Source organism: Microcaecilia unicolor, chromosome 14, assembly GCF_901765095.1.
Source record: "Microcaecilia unicolor chromosome 14, aMicUni1.1, whole genome shotgun sequence".
NCBI lineage: Eukaryota > Metazoa > Chordata > Amphibia > Gymnophiona > Siphonopidae > Microcaecilia > Microcaecilia unicolor.
In genome coordinates this window covers 1,848,005-1,869,449 of record NC_044044.1, presented here as the reverse complement: position 1 = coordinate 1,869,449, position 21,445 = coordinate 1,848,005, and the positions used below count along the sequence as shown (strand labels likewise).

Here is a 21,445-nt window from a genome sequence, read left to right as displayed (position 1 = left end):
GGGACTATTATAAAGAACAAAATTACACAGCATATACATAAGCATGGATTAATGAGACAAAGCCAACATGGATTTAGTGAACGGAAAACTTACCTCACCAAACTACCACATTTCTTTGAAGGGGTAAACAAACATATGGATAAAGGTGAGCCGGTCGATATTGTGTATCTGGATTTTCAAAAGGTATTTGACAAAGTACCTCATGAAAGACTCCAGAGGAAATTGAAATAGCATGGGATAGTGTTCTAGTGTGGAATAAAAACTGGTTAAAAGACAGAAAAACAGGAGTAGGGTTAAATGGTCAGTATTCTCAAAGGAAAAGGGTAGATAGTGGGATTCCGCAGGGGTCTGTGCTGAGACCGCTGCAGTTTAATAACTAAGGGTTCTATGGCCAACAAGAAGAGGAGTGTAGAGAGGGGGCAAACCTTGTGGGAAATAGGGAGGCACGAATTAATCTTTTTGCAGATGACATCTTGATATATCTTTCCAATGCTCCTAAACAGTTGCCAGCAGCGCTTAATATTGTGAACTCTTTTGGGGAATTATCGGGCCTCGGGTCAATTGTGCTAAATCAGAGCTTTTGCCCCTGGCAGGGGGTATGGGATTCCCTCAATTCTCGACCTTGCCTATAACACCCTCCACGGGTCCTATGCGATATTTGGGGATATTCCTCAGTACAAAACCAATTGTTTTTTTATAAACGTAATGTAAATGATCATATAGAGAAGATAAAACGCCTATGTGAGACATGGAAAGACCTACCTCTGTCATTAATGGGAAGGGTGGCTTTGGTGAAGATGATTCTTCTTCCCAAAATATTATACCCATTACAGACGGCACCTTTCTGGATATTAAGGAAGGATGAGCGTCTTTTCCGCTCTAATATATGCTCCTTCATATGGCGGCATAGAGGGGTTCGGATAGAGCACAAGCGGTTAATTCATGGTAAAGAATGGGGAGGTCTGAATCTTTCTGATTTACGACTGTATAATATAGCTGCCCTCATGAGGTTTATATATGAAGGGATTATGGGGACGCATCGTTACACTCCCATGGGGTGGATGGAAGAGTGGGGACGCCCATATTCAGTTATAAATCTTCTCCATATGACCCCTCATAAAGCTCCCCAAGTAGCATCTAAGCTGGGGTTTCTTAGACCTCTGAGAAGGGCATGGAGCTGGTGGAGGGGCAGACAAGGGAAGACGCCGGTAGCCTCACCTTTTTTGGGCCTCCTGGGTAATGCGAACTTTCCAGCAGGAATGGGGGCCTCGGTGTTCAGGATATGGAGGGAGAGGGGATGGACCAACATGGGTCAGTTGCTTGGAAAGAGTGAAAGTAGGTTCCCTAATTTTGACAAGCTTAAGGAGCAGTGGACGTTACCGAATAGTCACATGTTGCCCTATCTCCAGGCAAGACATTATTGGGCCACTATGAAGAATCATTTTGGGCAGACATGGGAGTATGGGGAGTTAGACCTCCTGCTCCTATGGGTACCTAAGCCACTGAATAAGTTACAGTGGGGGAAATAAGTATTTGATCCCTTGCTGATTTTGTAAGTTTGCCCACTGACAAAGACATGAGCAGCCCATAATTGAAGGGTAGGTTATTGGTAACAGTGAGAGATAGCACATCACAAATTAAATCCGGAAAATCACATTGTGGAAAGTATATGAATTTATTTGCATTCTGCAGAGGGAAATAAGTATTTGATCCCCCACCATCCAGTAAGAGATCTGGCCCCTACAGACCAGGTAGATGCTCCAAATCAACTCGTTACCTGCATGACAGACAGCTGTCGGCAATGGTCACCTGTATGAAAGACACCTGTCCACAGACTCAGTGAATCAGTCAGACTCTAACCTCTACAAAATGGCCAAGAGCAAGGAGCTGTCTAAGGATGTCAGGGACAAGATCATACACCTGCACAAGGCTGGAATGGGCTACAAAACCATCAGTAAGACGCTGGGTGAGAAGGAGACAACTGTTGGTGCCATAGTAAGAAAATGGAAGAAGTACAAAATGACTGTCAATCGACAAAGATCTGGGGCTCCACGCAAAATCTCACCTCGTGGGGTATCCTTGATCATGAGGAAGGTTAGAAATCAGCCTACAACTACAAGGGGGGAACTTGTCAATGATCTCAAGGCAGCTGGGACCACTGTCACCACGAAAACCATTGGTAACACATTACGACATAACGGATTGCAATCCTGCAGTGCCCGCAAGGTCCCCCTGCTCCGGAAGGCACATGTGACGGCCCGTCTGAAGTTTGCCAGTGAACACCTGGATGATGCCGAGAGTGATTGGGAGAAGGTGCTGTGGTCAGATGAGACAAAAATTGAGCTCTTTGGCATGAACTCAACTCGCCGTGTTTGGAGGAAGAGAAATGCTGCCTATGACCCAAAGAACACCGTCCCCACTGTCAAGCATGGAGGTGGAAATGTTATGTTTTGGGGGTGTTTCTCTGCTAAGGGCACAGGACTACTTCACCGCATCAATGGAGAATGGATGGGGCCATGTACCGTACAATTCTGAGTGACAACCTCCTTCCCTCCGCAGGGCCTTAAAAATGGTCGTGGCTGGGTCTTCCAGCACGACAATGACCCAAACATACAGCCAAGGCAACAAAGGAGTGGCTCAGGAAGAAGCACATTAGGGTCATGGAGTGGCCTAGCCAGTCACCAGACCTTAATCCCATTGAAAACTTATGGAGGGAGCTGAAGCTGCGAGTTGCCAAGCGACAGCCCAGAACTCTTAATGATTTAGAGATGATCTGCAAAGAGGAGTGGACCAAAATTCCTCCTGACATGTGTGCAAACCTCATCATCAACTACAGAAGACGTCTGACCGCTGTGCTTGCCAACAAGGGTTTTGCCACCAAGTATTAGGTCTTGTTTGCCAGAGGGATTAAATACTTATTTCCCTCTGCAGAATGCAAATAAATTCATATACTTTCCACAATGTGATTTTCCGGATTTAATTTGTGATGTGCTATCTCTCACTGTTACCAATAACCTACCCTTCAATTATGGGCTGCTCATGTCTTTGTCAGTGGGCAAACTTACAAAATCAGCAAGGGATCAAATACTTATTTCCCCCACTGTAACTACCTGGTATAAGCTACTAAAAATGTCACTGCCCAGGGTGGATATTGAGAGTTTGATGTACCAATGGAGTACGAGTACCCACAATTATGTACACTTTAATCTGTATGAAATGGTTAAATCAACAGACCTGCAGGAAACACAATACAAGATACTTCATAGGGCGCATATAACGAAAGAAAAGGGGGCGGCGATGGGGTTATGGGAATTGGATAGATGCAGCCGGTGTCAAAGGGCACGGGAGATGCTACTACATACTTTCTTGGAGCGTCCTGGCCTCATTATATGGAATGAGGCGATTAGCTTCATCAATAAGGTAGGATGCAAGAACTTGGAGTTGGATTATGCTACTTTGCTCTTGATCACACTGGGCCTTACGCAACCACAAAGGCGTTTTATATAGGTTTCATTACTATTGGGCAAGAAGACAGTAGAGGAGTGGCCTAGTGGTTAGGGTGGTGGACTTTGGTCCTGGGGAACTGAGGAACAGACTTCGATTCCCACTTCAGGCTCAGGCAAGTCACTTAACCCTCCATTGCCCCATGTAAACCGCATTGAGCCTGCCATGAGTGGGAAAGCGCGGGGTACAAATGTAACAAAAAAAAAAAAAAATATCCCGTATGAATGTTGGACAGCAAAAATGAAAGAAATGGGAAAGTTTGAGAAAATGGTGTACTCCAATTCCCAGCGACAGGATAATAAACAATATGCCTTGCTTTGGACGAATTGCCTGAAAATGATGACCCCTTAAGGAATGGGAGGGGGTGGTGTTTATAGTTTACCCTTTCATAACACACGGGTGGGGGTGGGTTAGGAGGGGCAGAAGGGTGTTGATTGAGTGGATATGGAATGGATGTGAGTGAGCTGTGGAAGTATAATACAAGAGTTTAATGGGAGGGGGGATTTATTCTTGAAAAAGTCAATACTGAGCTGTATTCGGTCAGGAGATGTTATGGTGGAGGCACTCTTTTGTCCATTGTATCTTATGCACCAACTGTTTGGATTTTGTGCAGACTGTTTTACTCTACTTTGTATGACACTGATTTAAAAAAATGGACTTGGGAAAATCCACTGTTTATTTCTAGGATAAGCAGCATAAAATGTATTGTACTGTTTTGGGATCTTGCCAGGTACTTGTGACCTGAATTGGCCACTGATGAAAAGAATACTGGGCATGATGGCCCTTCAGTCTGTCCCAGTATGGCAATGATTATGTTTTTATGCTCATTCTCTCTATGCCCCCCTATTACATAATTAAACTCTGGAATTTGTTGCCGGAGAACGTTGTAGGGGTATGTCCCTGTGTCTCCCTTGCTGGTCTTGGCCTATACAAGCCTATGACATCTTGTTACTAGAAGATGGCTGCTGCAAATCTCTGACCTGCACATCTCTGTGTCAGAGTCAGCTTCAGTTTGTGGAAAATCACTGACAGGCTTGCTGAAGCCAAGAACACTCTGTGCTCCAATTATTCCCCTTCTATCTCGGAGATGATGAGAAGGGAGGCATGCATGGCACCAGAAGTTACCATTTCCAAGGTCACGAAGAAAAAACAAGAGGATAATTGGTATCACCTGACCGAGAGGCGCTGGAAGAGCGGGAAGAGTTGGGGAGTTAGTTAGTCGGAATCCTTGGAAGAAGGTGGAGGTGGAAAGAAGACCAGTGACCTAAGAAGGTCCACCAACTGATGAGCTGTGTATCTGGAAGAGTACCGTGTGGTTCAGCAACCTACAAGGTGTGACCTGTGCCTTTGCTGACTGCTGCAGAGTGCCTGTCGTGGCTCTGACGAAGACTCGCTGATCTCAGCTTGAGTCTGGGAAGTAACCTGTGCTACTCCTGAGAGGCGTCCCCGGAGGTTGCCTGGTGAGAGACTTAGAGGCATATTTTCAAAGCACTTTGGGAGGCTAAGTTCCATAGGTTTCTATGGAACTTTGGGAGGCTAAATGCTTTGAAAATGAGCCCCACAGTGATCTATCTCCTATTAGTCTGGGTTAGCGAGTGGTGATTACCTGAGCATAAGGCTGGTGTTAGTCATAACCTTGGTCGGGAAAGAAGCTGCTAATTACCATACTACCTCGTAACATAGTTATTGCATTCTAATCAGTTGTGCAAGTTTACCTAGCAACCAGTAAGAAATGTGTGTAGTGTGAGAATATAGTTGTAAGAATTACTGCCAGTATTTTTGTTCAGCCAAAGCTTTGCCAAATTTCTATTTTGTATATATATTTTTTATATTATCCATAATAAAGCTAATATATATCAGCCTGATTTCTCAGCTCTCTCTCTGACCGAAATAGTGGCATGTAGGCCATAGCCAAGGTTTTCCCCCTTCCCCTAGACAGAGAACAGAATATTTTGCTTGCGGATAGTTCTGTTGGGAAACCTTGTTTCAGGTAATTTATTATCTGGGAAATCTGCCTACAACGTGGTGAAGGCGGTTAGCTTGGCAGAGTTTAAAATGGGGTTAGACGGTTTCCTAAAGGACAAGTCCATAAACCACTACTAAATGGACTTAGGAAAAATCCACAATTCCAGGAATAACATGTATAGAATATTTGTACGTTTGGGAAGCTTGCCAGGTGCCCTTGGCCTGGATTGGCTGCTGTCGTGGACAGGATGCTGGGCTCGATGGACCCTTGGTCTTTTCCCAGTGTGGCATTACTTATGTACTTATGAATCTGGAAACTCACATTACCTGGAAAAATCGCTATCCCTGTGTCATCTTTTCTAATCTGGAAACAGCCTTCTTTTTAGTTCTCTTATCTTTATTTGGTTTTACCATGCCATACAAAAGACAAGAACAAAACAAAACAACAGTTTACCATCTTACAACAGCTAACAAGCCTTGAGACGTGTATTACTGCAAGTAGCCTTAGTCAAACAGGCACTGTTATGATCCATTTACTTATCTCTTGGAGGATCCCATACTTTAAGTGAAGTCACCCTGTTTGTACTTATGTAAAGCCGTGCGGTAATGCCAACGCAGCCCATCACTTTGATTGGGGCTGTGTCGGTATTACTGCACTGGCAGCTGCTAGCGCAGCTTTGTAAAGGGGGGGGGGGGGTTATACTTGCTGAATAAATCAGGAAGCCAATTTGTATTTATTTATTTATTATGATTTATTTACCGCCTTTTTGAAGGAATTTACTCAAGGCGGTGTACAGTAAGAATAGATCAAGCATGAGCAATAGGCAATTACAGAAGTCAAAATATTCAAATAACAATACAAAGTATGGCATAGTATACTACTTACAATGTCAACACAATATGTAATAGAACATTATAATTGATAGTGAAGGGTAAAGCAAAGATGGAACATATAGGGGTCCTTTTACAAAGGTGCGCTGAAAAGTGGCTTGCGGTAGTGTAAGTGCGGGTTTTGGGCGTGCGCAGAATCATTTTTCAGCACGCCTGTAAAAAAAGTATCTTTTTTCCCCCCCAAAATGGACGTGTGCCAACATCAAGATTGCCGCGCGTCCATTTTGGGTCTCTGGCCATAGACCTAGTGGTAAAGAATTTGGGCGGTAAGCACCTACGTGCATCAGATGCCACTTGACGCATGTCCGAAAATAAACATTTTTCAGATGCGTGTAGCGGATGTGTGCCAAAAATGAAATTACCGCAAGAGCCACGCGGTACTCGGGCGGTAAGTCCATTTTGGTGTGCTTTGGGCATGCGTAGGTACCTACGTGGCTTAGTAAAAGGGGCCCATAGATAGGTAAGAGAGTAAGAAGAGTTAAAAAGTAGGTGACTGATATAAAGTTGCACATGAGGTCAAAGAGATGGTTACATATTATCTCAGCTAGGGTAGGAGTGGATAGTATTGCTACAGCCTGAGCTCTCAAAAACTAAAAAATTCATTGTTACTATTCATCATATCACATCCACATTTTCTCTCCCTTTTCAAGCCCAGCATCCTGTCTCCGACAGCGGCCAATCCAAGCTTCAAGAACCTGACAACCCCCCCCCCAAAAATAATAATAATTTTTAATAATGTTCAAAGGACTTTTCCTTCAGGAATCTGTCCAAACCCCCCTTAAACTCCGTAAGGCCAGCTGCTGTCACTACATTCTTCGGCAACGAGTTCCAGAGCCCAACTACACGCTGAGTAAAGAAAAACGTTCTCCTATTTGTTTTAAATCTACCATGCTCTAGCTTCATCTTGTGTCCCCTGGTTCTATTGTTGTTTGAAAGTGTAAACAAACGCTTCACATCTGTCCGCTCTACTCCGCTCACTATCTTTTAGACTTCTATCATATCACCCCTCAGCCGCCTTTTCTCCAAGCTGAAGAGCCCTAACCATCTTAGCCTTTCCTCATAGGGAAGTCGTTCCATCCCTTTTATAATTTTCGTCACCCTTCTCTGCACCTTCTACAATTCCTTTATATCTTTTTTGAGATGTGGCGACCAGAATTGGGCACAATATTTGAGGTGCGGTCGCACCATGGAGTGATACAACGGCATTATAACATCCTCGTGTTTGTTTTCCATCCCTTTCCTAATAATACTGAACATTCTGTGCGCTTTCTTAGCCGCCGCAGCACACTGAGCAGGAGTTTTCAACGTCTTATCAACGATGACTCCCAGATCCCTTTCTAGGTCTGTGACTCCTAACGCGGAACCTTGCATGACGTGGAGAGGCATAATCGAACAGCGCCGGCCAAATAGCTGGCCGGCCATCTTCGGGGCAGACGCCACAAGGGGGCGGAGCCAACCATATTTTCGAAATACGGTTGTGGCCGGCTAAATCGATCGCCGGGTGTAGAGGAGATGGCCGGCTTCGTTTTTCAGCCATAATGGAAACTGGGCCTGGCCATCTCAAACCCGGTGAAATGCAAGGCATTTGGTCGTGGGAGGAGCCAGCATTTGTAGTGCACTGGTCCCCCTCATATGCCAGGACACCAACCGGGCACCCTAGGGGGCACTTCTAAAAAAATAACAATAGCTCCCAGGTATATAGCTCCCTTACCTTGTGTGCTGAGCCCCCCAAAATCCACACCCCACAACTTTACAACACTACCATAGCCCTAAGGGGGGCACCTATATCTGGGTACAGTGGGTTTTGGGGGGGGGGGGGTTTGGAGGGCTCCCATTTACCACCACAAGTGTAACAGGTGGGGGGGGATGGGCCTGAAGTGCACAGCATCTACTAAAAAAACTGCTCCTGGGGCTTGCATATTGCTGTCAGGGAGCTGGGTATAACATTTCAGGCTGGCAAAAAAGTTTTTTTGGGGTGGGAGGGGGTTGGTGACCACTGGGGGAGTAAGGGTTCCCTCCGGTGGTCATTTGGTCAGTTGGGGCTCCTTTGTGAAGCTTGGTTGTGAAAAAAAGGGACCAAGTAAAGCCGGTGAAATGCTCGTCAAGCCTGGCTTTTTTTCCCCATTATCGGGCGAAGCCGGCCATCTCGTGAGCATGCCCCTGTCCTGCCTTCACTACCCTACCGACACCCCCATTGAAGTTTTGCCGGCTCCGCAATGGAAAGCAGTTGGCGCTAGCCAAAATCGGCTTTCGATTATACCGATTTGGCCGGGTTCAGGAGATCGCCGGCCATCTCCCGATTTGTGTCGGAAGATGGCCGGGGATCTCTTTTGAAAATGAGCTGGATAGCTGTAATTCTGGTTCCTCTTACCCACATGCATCACTTTGCACTTGTCAACACTGAACTTCATCTGCCACTTGGACGCCCAATCCCCCAGTCTCGCGAAGTCCTCCTGTAATCTTTCACACTCCTCCTGCAACTTTGACAACCACGAATAACTTTGTGTCATCTGCAAATTTAATTACCTCACTAGTTACTCCCATCTCTAGGTCATTGATAATATGTTAAAAAGCAGCGGTCCCAGCACAGACCCCTGAGGGACCCCACTAATTATCCTTCTCCATTGAGAATACTGACCATTCAATCCTACTCTCTGCTTCCTATCCTTCAACCAGCTCTTAATCCATAGTAATACCCTAACTCCAATCCCATGACTCTCCAGTTTCCTCTGGAGTCTTTCATGGGGCACTTTGTCAAACGCCTTCTGAAAATCCAGATACACAATATCCACCGGCTCCCCACTGTCCACATGTTTGTTTACCCCCTCAAAAAATGCAGTAGATTGGTGAGGCAAGACTTATCTTCACTAAATCCGTGCTGACTTTGTCTCATCAGCCCATGTTTTTGTATGTGCTCTGTAATTTTATTCTTAATAAAAGCCTCTATCATTTTGCCCGGTACCAACGTCAGACTCACCGGTCTATAATTTCCCAGATCTCCTCTGGAACCTTTTTTAAAAATCGGCGTAACATTGGCTACCCTCCAGTCTTCCGGTACCACACCTGATTTGAGGGATAGATTGTATATTACTAACAGTAGTTGTACAGGGGGGTCACGTGATGTCACTGGACTGAACGGACGTCTAATAGCTCGGCTCCCTTCCTCTGCTTTTTCTCGGACATGCCAATGGTACCTATACCCCCTAAATCGAATGGAAAGTGAGAGAAAGCAGTGAATAAAAGCCAGAAGTGCAAGAGGGTGGTTTTTCTCGGGCAGAGAGGAGCGGTACACGCCTGTTAAATCTCTGAGATCAGGGAAAGAAAAAGGCAGCACGCAGAAAAAGAAGATGGCGTCGCTAAATACGACGAGCCCGCCAACACCACCGAAGCAGTCTAAAAGCATTGCATCGGGGCATGATGATTTGGTCCAGATTTCCTTAAAGAACAGGTCGCAGCTCCTGGACGACAAGCTAGCAAAACTACACGATGGCATGGAGGAAATTAAAGAATGCATTGCCACGCACTGTGCTCGGCTGCAAGAGGTGGAAGAATGAATTTCCTCGCAGGAGGACCATATGGCGGCGGCTAAAAGCAGGCTGCAGGATATGGAGGCGTAAATAAATACACTGTGCGACCGGATGGAAGACCAGGAGAACAGAGGAAGGAGAAATAACATCTGGATTGTTGGTATACCTGAATCTGTTGCCGAAGCAGAGCTGCAAGATTTGACTGAGAATTGGCTCCCGAAACAGCTGGGGTTGAGCCCGGATCACAGCCGAGGTCAAATAAAGTGTGTTCACAGAGTTGGGCCAAGGAGAGAGCCTAATGGGAGGCCTCGAGTGATCATAGCACGGTATTTAAACTACACGATTAAAGCTGCAATTCTAGAAAAATTCAAGAAGATACGCAGCGTGGAATACGAGGGCGCAAAGGTCTTGCTGTTCCAAGACTTTTCCGTTAGAGTTATGGAGCAGAGAAAGCTCCTAGCCCTGTATTGTACCAAACTCCATGAAAAAGGAGTTAAATTTGCATTTCAATACCCGGCGAGAGTACGGATTACTTATAACAATAGCACCTGTACTCTGACCAAGACTGAAGAGTTACAAGCATCCCTAGACAAAATACCAAGGGCTCAGGTACAAGGGCAGGATGAGAGTTAAGGAGTCGGGGAGGAACGAATGCAAGGAAGCTCAGTTGCAGGATTCCTATGACAGTAGTTTTGAATTGTTGCTGGAGGAGTTTTCACAACATTTTCACACTGTTTTAAAGTGTAGTTGCGTCTCTCCCGGATTAACGGTGGGGAGCCAGTGCATTGTAGTGGGTCACTTCTCTCACGGCATATGGGTGGAGGCTGACACATGGAGAACCATTTGTAGCATGGCCAGAAAAGTGCGTGGAAACTGAAGGCTACACCCGCCGGAAGAACAGTGAGAGTTGGAGTACCTGCTGAACTAGAAGCTGGCAGAAGAAGCTGCAATGTGGTGAGAAAGGAGGACACGACAAAAGCATTGGGATGAGAGCACACTGCAGTTGGACTAGAGTATGCAAAGCTCCTGGGGGTTGTTGTTGGACTTTTAGAGTTGTTGTTAACAATTAAGGAATGTTCTGAGGGAAAGAGAGTAACTGGAGGGAGGGCAGGGGTGCTGTGAGTGAGGGCTAGATATGCCAGGGGGGTCTCACAGTTAGTGTATAACAGAGGGGAGTGGGGGAAGGGAATTTGAAGCTTGTTGTTACATGGGTTGTGGTTGGGTTCTGGGGGCTTCAGCCGAGGGGGGAGGGCAGGGGGGGAGTAGGGGGGGTTCAAGTAGTAGGAGGGTTGTTAAGGAACAGGGGTGGTTGGATGGGAGAGTGGATGTGCTTGATTGGATGTGTGGTTGGTCTTGGGGGAGGAGAGTGTGAAGGGGTGGGGCGGGAGGGGGGGATGTAGGTTTACATAGGAAGAGATTGCAGGAATGCTCATCAATGGCAATGCAATGGTTGGTTGATATACAGGAGGGGGGTAGCTGTGAGAGAATGCGGGGCTCCGCTGTTGGGACGGGGCCTCGCTTCGGGATGTTAATTCAAAGGTTGCAAGATAGCTTGCTGATCACTGGGGAAAATGGGTAGTATCCGGGTGGCTGCACTTAATGTAGATGGAGTGCATTCCACAATTAAAAGGAAGAAAATATTACAGTATGGGAAGCAAATGAAAGTGGACGTTTTTATGTTACAGGAAACACATCTGTCTGCCCCAGAACATCTCAAACTGAGACAAGGATGGGTGGGAGACATGGTGTTTTCAACATACAATAGTAGGCAACGAGGTGTGGCTATACTTAAGCGGAAGGGATTGGACACGGTTTGTCATAGATCCATTCAGGACCCTGAGGGAAAGTATGTGGTGTGGGCGGGGGTCATCCAAGGGTTAAAAGTAGCATTTTGCTCAGTATATGCTCCTAATATCTATTCTGGGAAATTCTTCTCACACCTGTTGTCAACCCTCGCGCAGTTGCAAGATTATCAGTTGTTACTGGGGGGGGGGGGGACTTTAACATAACTGCGGATCCCCTCATTGACTGCAAACCCCCAAAGAGTAGGCCAAAAGGCCTGGAAGAGAGGGGGATAGGACTCTTACAAAGGGATTTGGATTGGTAGATATTTGGAGGGCCCTACACTCGGACGAAAGGGAATACACATATTTCTCCCATGTACATAAATGTCACGCCAGACTAGATTATATAATGATTTCTCCGTCACTCTTCTCAGCGAGTAGGTCAGCAGAAATAGAGGTGGGAGTGGTGTCTGATCATTGTCTCATATGGGTGGAAATAGGCACTAAGGGAGAGAGAACACAGTCAGAGTGGCGCATGAACCCTGCTTTATGCAGGGACTCGGAGTTTCGGAGGCACATAGTACAGGAGTTGGGGCTATTCCTGGCAGAGAATAGAACGGAGGAGATCGAACCGGTGTTGTTATGGGAAACAGGGAAGGCGGTAATGAGGGGGGAAAATTATAGCCTACACAGCGAGCTCCCGAAAGCAGAGGGAAAAAGAACTGTTGGGGCACTTAAGACAGCTACAAGAGGTCAGAGGAGCAGCCCAAAAGGGATACAAGGAAGCTAAGAACAACTTTAAGGAGATAAAAGCTAAGATTAATGATATTTTAAATCGGAGGGCAATGGGTGACATCCAATTGTATAAATATCGGCTACACAGGTGGAGAAATAAAACTGGTACGCTGTTGGCTAATATGGTGAGAAATAGAGCTGCGAGGCAGGTAATTACCCATGTTAGGGGAGGGAATGGGCAGAGGGTTGATAAGGAAGCAGACATACAGAAGGCCTTTGTATATTTTTATAAAGCACTATATGATCAGGGACATTGTGATATGGTCAAAAGGGAGAAATTTTTTAAAGGTTTACATCTCCCATCTTTGACACAAGAGCAAAGAAATTTCCTCAATGAGCCAATACAGGGGAAGGAGATACAACAAGCGATAAAGAAATTTAAGCTAGCCAAGGCTCCAGGCCCAGATGGCTTAGGACCAGAGTTTTATAAGATCCTTGGAAGGCAGGTTGTAGGTCCATTTAGTGAATTATGTGAGGCACTAGGTAAGGAGCAGCAGAGTACCGGTTCATTGACACATGCCTCAATCATAGTGCTGCCTAAGCTGGGGAGAGACAAGGAGCTTTTGGGCTCCTATTGCCCAATATCCCTATTAAATCAAGATATTAAACTCTTGGCCGGTATCTTGGCTGCCCGATTGGGAAAGGTATTACCCTCGTTGATACACTCAGATCAAACAGGGTTTGTGCCAGGAAGATATGCTTCTACTAATATCTTACGAGCACTGAGTGCAATTCAGGATAAAAAGGGTGATCAGAGAGATGACCTTCTAGTAAGTCTCGACGCGGAGAAAGTGTTCGACAAGGTACTTTGGGACTACCTCTTTTGGGTTTTGCCCCAATTTGGTATCTTGGGAGAGTTTCTTCATGGAGTTAGAGCCTTGTATAGAAACCCCACAGCACAAATCTTAATCAATAAGAAGCTGTCACCGTCCTTTGAGCTACAAAGAGGTACGCGGCAGGGCTGCCCTCTGTCTCCCATGCTTTTTGTGTTGGCCCTGGAGCCCTTGGCAAGTACAATCTGTCAATCAACTGAGGTGAAGGGAATAAGAGTGGGGAAAAGCGAATATAAAATCAATCTGTTTGCGATGATATGCTAATATTTTTAGGGCAGGCATCTAGAGGGATACCCATACTAATCGATCTTAATTCAGCATTTTGGAGCTTTTCCGGATTGCGAATTAACTTTGACAAATCGGAAGCTATGGCACTATCTGTCACTTGTCCTTGCAGAAGGCAATCAGATTTTCCTCTATCCTGGACAAAAGGGGCAATGAAATATTTAGGGGTATACCTGCATTTAGACTTTGCAGTCATGTATAAGAAAAATGTATGTGACAAGTTAGATCAGATCAAACAACTATGTGCTAGGTGGAGGGAGGCACCAGTGTCATTTCTGGGAAGAGTGGCTCTTGTTAAAATGGTGGTGTTTCCCAAGATACTATATACTTTACAGATGATGCCATGCTGTGAATAGCCAGTAAGGATGAGGCCGCTTTCAGGGGGGTGGTGATCTTGTCTTTTATATGGCAGGGGCGTAGAGCCCAAATAGGTTATCAGAAGCTTGTTAGGGCACGACGGGAAGGGGGAGTCAACCTACCAGACCTCAGATTGTACAATGTATCTGCACTCCTTAGATGGATACATGAATTATATACGGGACAACACAGATTTGCGCCACCAGAGGTATGGAAAAATGCTGCCCGACCCTGGTCAGTTTTCAATGCACTCCATGCTCGGAGAGGGGGGATTAAACTCTCACCTCTGTTGAGACCGCTCCGCCTGGCGTGGGAGTGGTGGAGACAGAGGGTGGGGGGAGCTAGGAGACCTTCCCTGTTTATAGAATTTCAAGACAATCCAGACTTTTCTCCTGGGCAAGGCATGTCTCACTTTCGAATATGGGCACAAAAAGGATGCAGATTTGTGGGACAGATGTGCTCGGAGGGGGGACTGGCAGTCCCAAGCTTTGTAGAGTGTCAACATAGATGGGATATTCCTAAAACCTTCTCCTTTTCGTACTTGCAGCTTAGGCATTATCTACTTTCTGTGCATACTAAGGACAAGCAAATTCCTGTATTCACAGCACTAGATGTGGTGTTCAAGCAAATGCCAGAGGGTAGCAATAGGTTGTTGAGCTGGTACCAGTTGGGAAAAAAGTGGTTACCTAACTTAGCCCTTGCCTCATTAGCGAACAAGTGGAGTGACATGATAGGGGTGGAGGTCTCAATAGACGAGCTTCAGAAAGGGTTTGATTTGGCATTTCAGATAACTCCTAATGTCAGTTGCCATGAAACACAGCTAAAAATATTACATCATGCATATATTACACGGAGCAGGGGAAAGGCAATGGGATTGTGGGACTAAGTGGATTGTGACAAATATGTAAATCACAAGGGTACTTTGGTACATCACTTTCTAGAGTGTATGGTGCTGAAAACATACTGGAGAAATGTCCTGGCACACTTGGAGGAGGTAATAGGGTGCCAAGTAGAGTGGAACTATAAAGTATTATTGATGGGCTTAGATTCTGAGCTGGCAAGCCAGGGAATAACTGCATTATACTGTAGGTTTGTGCTATTGGCCCTGGTGCTTGCCAAAAGAGTTATTCTACAACATTGGGTGGATAAAGCTCCCCCGCCCATTGCTCAATGATACGCTGCTATGAAACAAATGGCAGTATGGGAAGGAGGGAGGAAACTGGAGTTGGAGGGGGAAAGGGATAGATCATCTGCGGGACATAAAGTGTGGAAAAGAAGCTATGAATGTATCTCACAGCTTCCCCGGGAAAGGAGGAGCATAGCAGCCATTAGGTGAGTGAGTAGGCATGTATGGTAGCAAGTCTCTGGGAGGGGGTTTTGGGGGCTGGAAGGGAAAGGGGGGTGAAAATGGGAAATGTGTGCAAGAGAAAAGTGAGAGGGCATATACTTGTGTTAAACCATGCTATTCGTTCAGAGGAGTTGAGTAGAGGTGGAATTCAGTTATGCTATCACTACTTCTCGCTACCTCGTGAAGATGGAAAGTGTATGGAATATATAAGTAGTGAGACGAAATGGCGTGTACTAGGCTAGATGCTATGTATTTTTGAGATGCAAGTCATGTTGATGTTACTATTCTGCATATTTCTTGCCAATAAAATTATTAACAAAAAAAACAGTAGCTGTACAAGTTCATTTTTCAGTTCTATTAATACTCTGGGATGAATACCATCTGGTCCTGGTGATTTACTACTCTTCAGTTTGCAGAACTGACCCATAACATCCTCCAAGTTTACAGAGAATTCGTTTAATTTTTCTGACTCGTCTGCTTCAAATATGCTTTCCAGCACCGATGTCACTCCCAAATCCTCCTCAGTGAAGACCGAAGCAAAGAATTCATTTAATTTCTCCGCTACGGCTTTTCTTCCTGATCGCCCCTTTAACACCACTTTCATCCAGCGGCCTAACCGATTCTTTAGCTGGCTTCCTGTTTTTAATGTATCTAAAAAAATTTTTACTATGTATTTTCGCTTCTAACGCTAACTTTTTTTCAAAGTCCTTTTTTGCCCTCCTTATCTCCGCTTTGCATTTGGCTTGGCATTCCTTATGTTTTATCTTATTATTTTCAGTTGGTTCTCTTCTCCATTTTCTGAAGGATTGTTTTTTGGCTCTAATGGCTTCCTTTACCTTACTGTTTAGCCACGCCGGCTGACATTTGGTCTTTTTTCCTCTTTTTCTAATATGTGGAATATACTTGTCCTGTACCTCTAGGATGGTGTTTTTAAACAGCATCCACGCCTGATACAATTTTTTACCCTGTGTGCTGCTCCAGATAAGACTTAGCTGTACTTTCCTCTTCATCTCTGCCACACCAGTCAATGTACCAAAACTTCATTATAAGTTGATTAGGAGAAGATCAACGTATACTTTTCACAGCACTGCACCAACTGCAATCTTCTGTACTGACTGTAATCCAAGGTTGAAATTTTGATTCCAACTGCTGCTATAAATGAGTGGATATCTTTACCAGTTATGTATTGGCAGGATGCTTTTCCCAACATCCAAGCTGCTTTCATATCTGTTCAACAGTCTTCTATTGCTTCACCCCAAAGGAAGTTATGCAAATCAACCATACCTTGGGATACAGCACTGCAATATTTTTGAGCATACCTTACACCTGGAGGCCATCCTTGGAAAGCCAAAGTCCAGGAGACTATCCGGCTGCTGGACACTCAACCGGACTTGATTCATTCGTTACCCAAGAAACTGACAGGTGATGACAGTTCTCCACAATCAGCTTCTTGCTTTGGATATAGCTCCTAAAATGTTGCAGAGCCCAAACAGTGAACAAAAGTGCTTTCTCACAGTCTGAATACTTCTTTTCCACATTGGACAGGCCTTTGCTGGAGTAGCCCATGACCCGCTTATAAGAATCATATTTCTGATATAAGATAGCACTCATAGAGTGTTCAGAGTATCCCAGGTCAACGCAGAACTCACAACCCCCCTCAGGGTACGCGAGATATGGAAAGTGACTAAACAGCTCCTGCATAGCAGTTTCCTGCTGTAGACCCCAAGCCCAGGGCACATCTTTCTTCAATAACTTGACCACGGGTCAGGTAACCTCTGCATACTAATTTATGAACTGTCGAGAGTAGTTGCATATCCCCCAAAAAGGAATGAAGTTCTGTGATATTGCTGGATCCTTTTAGCTGCTGTATGGCTTGCACTCGCTCCTCCTGAGGTCAAAGACCCTCATGCAGAAATTCTGTACCCTAGGTAATTCAGCAATTTCCTTAACCATTGCCCTTTTGCAAGGGTCAGTTTAGCTCCAGCATCTGTTGACTGTTGTAAAACATGTTCTATCTCTGCCAAGTGCTCTTGAAAGGTAGAGCTTTAGATCAGAATATCATCCACATAGTCCTAAATATATATTCATAATTATAAGTGTTTATTTGCTATGAAAATAAATTAGCATTCTCATTACATTTACTGCTTCCTAAGACTTTCTTTATATATGTGGGATAGAACAGATTATCATAAATGGAATGTGAACAGCATCTTTGCCATAAGACTAAGGTACACCCGAAACCGGCCCTCACTGAAAAGAAGGTGACGCTAGCCTCTAAGACCCCAAGGGACCGCAATTGTCGGTACAGGAATACACGAGCACCTCTCCCAAGAAGAGAGAGTCTTAAGGCGTACACAGACCCACCAGACCAGAGTCTACCAGAAGCTGCCCTCACAGATCCGCAGGTGCTGACAGAATCTAGAGTACCAAGAAACTGCGCTAAGCAGCAGTATAGGTATGAAGACACCATGTCGGATCCCAGGTTGATAGAAGCAAACCACCTGAAAAAACAGTATGGGAAAAAAAATAGAAAAACCACCAAACAGCAAAAGAGCAGCCATAAAAGGGAACACATCTCTGTGCCTCACATGAATTGGGAGCCAGCACTAAAATGAGAAACCCATGTGGGAGAGGCATCCACAGACAACCAATGCCACCACCGAAGTAGTAATAACAGAAAACAGTGGCCGCTGGCAAACTCAAGTCGAAAACCTATTACTGCCCCAGAGACTACTAGGTTAAATGGAAAAAGAGAAATACCTGGGACAGTGAGACAACCCAGGCCCAGGATGTAAGCTTCTGAAATAGCTCCCTATCACGGTAGGGACGACCCCCACAATAAACGAGCCTGAGATCCTGCCCAAAAAAAAACACAGTCACCAAAATGGAAAGGCGAGGGAGCCCATCCCCAAATAGCTACAGGACCGCATGACACTCTCCTTTTTTTTTTTTTTTAAATTTTGTTTTCAACAAGTTACAGCTCACAGCCGTAATGCCCAAAGGGAAAGAATGGGCACTGCAAGAGCGCAGGAAAATCATATCTGCAGTGTAGAGTGTCACCATAGCCTTGAAAATATATATCGTGCAAGCAGGAGGGGATCAACAGGGAGCCTGGAGGTCAGAGTGGGCAACGCCCTAAACGAGAGACCAGGAACAGTGAGGAGAGAAACTGCGCCGAAGCATGCGAGCAAGGTGGCATTTCACGTGTCTTGAAGCAGAATGACCAGCTTCTGGAAGACTGGCAAAACAATACAAATCCACAACGGAAACGAAAACGGGCAGGAAAAGCTGAGGAGGTAGAAGATGCTCTTCTTCGGTGGTTTTCTCGAGTCAGGAGCAGACAGTTTCCTGTCCGTGGTCCACTGCTTATGGAGAAAGCTAACCAGCTAGCTGAAAGTCTTAGACTAACTGAATTCAAAGCCACTGTTGGATGTTGGGAAAGATGGAAGGAGAGGAACAACATAAATTCATCAAACAGCATAGTGAGAAACAAGACGCTGATGACTTTGTCATGCTGAAATTGGGTTCTTTCAGTTCTTCCTACCATCTTGAACGAGTTTGCACCTCGTGACATTTTCAATGCTGACGAAAATGGTCTCTACTGGCGAGCAATTCCTGATGGAACACTTGCATTCAAACATGCCAAAACTACTGGAGGTAAAACGTTGAAGGACCGACTGACGATCCTCCTTTGCTGCAATATGGATGGGACTGAGAAGTTGGAACCCCTCGTCACTGGAAAGAGCAAACAGCCCCGTTGCTTCAAGAAAGTTAAGCGACTTCCTGTGTCATACGAGGCTAACGCAAATTCATGGATGACTGGGGAAATTTGGAAGCACTGGCTAAAGAAGTTAGACACTAGAATGCGGGCACAAAAGCGTCAGATTTTGCTGCTTTGTGATAATTGTGCTGCACACAGGGATGATGTCAGGCTGTCTAACGTCAAGGTGTCTTCCTGCTACGAAACACTACCTCTCTGATCCAACCTATGGATCAGGACATAATAGCTAATTTCAAACAACATTATCAGGCTCTTGTGCTACATCATCTGATGAGCGTTATGGATGACCAGACTGGCAAGGATAAACGTGCTGTTGAACTGGCTCGTAATCTATCACTGTTGGATTCCCTACATATGCAGAAAGAAGCCTGGAATCATGTACACAGACAACCATTGTGAACTGCTATACAAGCGGGCAAGCTTTGTTAAGGATGTGGAGAGGGACGAAACAGAATGCAGCTGTTGCAAACGTGTCAGATGAACAGGTTATTGGACATCCAGCCGGTGTTACTGAAGAGGAGTTCCAGGCACTGAGTGTCAAGTTATGCGCCTCTATCGCAGGCAACAACGGCTGATGATGGAACAGATGAAGAAATAAGCAGCGAGGTACATGCTGACAAAATTCAACAACCACCTCCTGCCACTTTTGCAAGAGCGCTGGAGAGTCTCAACACCTTGCGGGCCTATCTGGAGGCCACTGGATGTCAGTGCTATGACAGTTTTACCATCTGGCAAACGTAGTCTATGGAACTCACAGACCCAAGAGTGTACAGAGGACTATAACTGATTACTTCAAGTAAGCCTAATGTCAGTTAACTGAGACAGTATACTGTACATATAATAATAAACAGTACTGTACATATGTTTATCAGATGTCAAGCTTCTTTGGGTCACAACGGTTAAGTGCATGCTCTGGTTAACTGCATGCATTTCTTTGGTCCCAGACCCTTGCACTTAAGCGGATTGCACTGTATATATTGGTGCATTCAACAGTGTTTACTAAATATATAGCACCTCTTAATACACTACTAATTTGAAACCTCCAGATTAGAGATTTCAATTTACTTCTTGTACCTTCTGCTGAAACTTATCTTTTTGTGTCTTACTTTCCAAAGCTGGCTGGAACTTGTGCTCCAGAGATGAGCCTTTGGCCCTTTCCTAAGTTTGTGCAGACTCACTGTTGTCCCTGCAGTGTAGTGGACTACAATTATACAATGCAAGGTCAAAACTAGGAAGGAACTAGTCAAAACGTTCACTTAAAAAAAAAAAACCTGACATAAAGGTTAATAATTGAAAAACAAGGACAAATGCAGTATCACATCATATCTTACGCTATGGGTTTCTCTTTTTGGGCAGACTGGATGGACCAAACAGGTCTTTATCTGCCGTCATCTACTATGTAAACAACATGGTGATACTTTTGCTTAGTGAACTAATTACCTTAATTTCTATACATGCAAGTGAACTAACGTGATAAGCACACAATTTTAAAAACTGCCTCACTAGGAATTTCTCTCTCCTAGTCCCTTCGAAAATAAACATCTGTGATTGTGAAGCCTCCGTGTGCAGGGGGAAACCCTACCTCTGGGACCCAGGAACCGTCTTTCTGCTGTTGGGGACTACTCTGCAGCAGCCTCAACCTTTCTCCAAGCTGCTAACTCCCACACAATCCAGTGGTGCTCAATCCTGACACAAGATCATCCTCCCACAGACCTTCCAGGAACTGAGGCAGGAAGCAACTGCAAGCAGCACAGACAGTCCGGAAATTCTCCACCCCCTACACAACCAGGAATAAGCAGATCAGTTCCAGAGTCACAAAAAGAGGTGCCCATCGCTGGCGACTAAACACTGATCTTTTCCTGAAATATAGAGACCCGGGTCAATGGAAATTGGCATTGTCACTTTGTACCCTGTAAACCAAGGAGGTTGAAGAAAACAGGAGACAGGGTATTCTAAACTAGTCCATTATACGGGCTGAAGCTTGCCTTGCCGGCAGTAGGCGGAGCTTTAGTTCACCCAAACGCTATTCAAAGCAATAGCAACAAATAAATGCGCGGTCCATCTGTAAATAGGCTAAAGCTGTTCCAGTTGGATAGGATAGGCAGTGCCTTAAAAGATGGAGAACAAAAGATTTTTTTTTTCACATACTTTTTAATTTAAAGTTTTCCCATATCTACATATATCATGAAATAAAAGTTGAATATCACTAAAACAGCTTTAAAATTACTATAGCTGGTAGAAAAACAGCTGTTATAACCTTTTTCTACACTGTTCTCTACAATACAGATGGCCAGATTTTAGTGAGGATATCCTGTTTCATGATGGTTCAGTTTAGCTACGTCTTGCAAGGTTCCGCGTTAGGAGTTACGGATCAA

General features: G+C 45.0%; 1 protein-coding gene across 2 annotated transcripts in view; it reads right to left on the bottom strand.

Annotated features, from left to right (window-relative positions):
• The window catches only part of LOC115457898 (zinc finger protein 436-like), a 100,886-nt gene extending 80,133 nt beyond the window's left edge, over positions 1-20,753 (bottom strand). For both annotated transcript variants that reach the window (XM_030187578.1, XM_030187579.1), the window contains exon 1: positions 20,653-20,753. The gene's annotated coding sequence lies outside the window, so the exon portion shown is untranslated. The remainder of the gene's footprint in view (positions 1-20,652) is intronic.
• Positions 20,754-21,445: the final 692 nt, after the last annotated feature.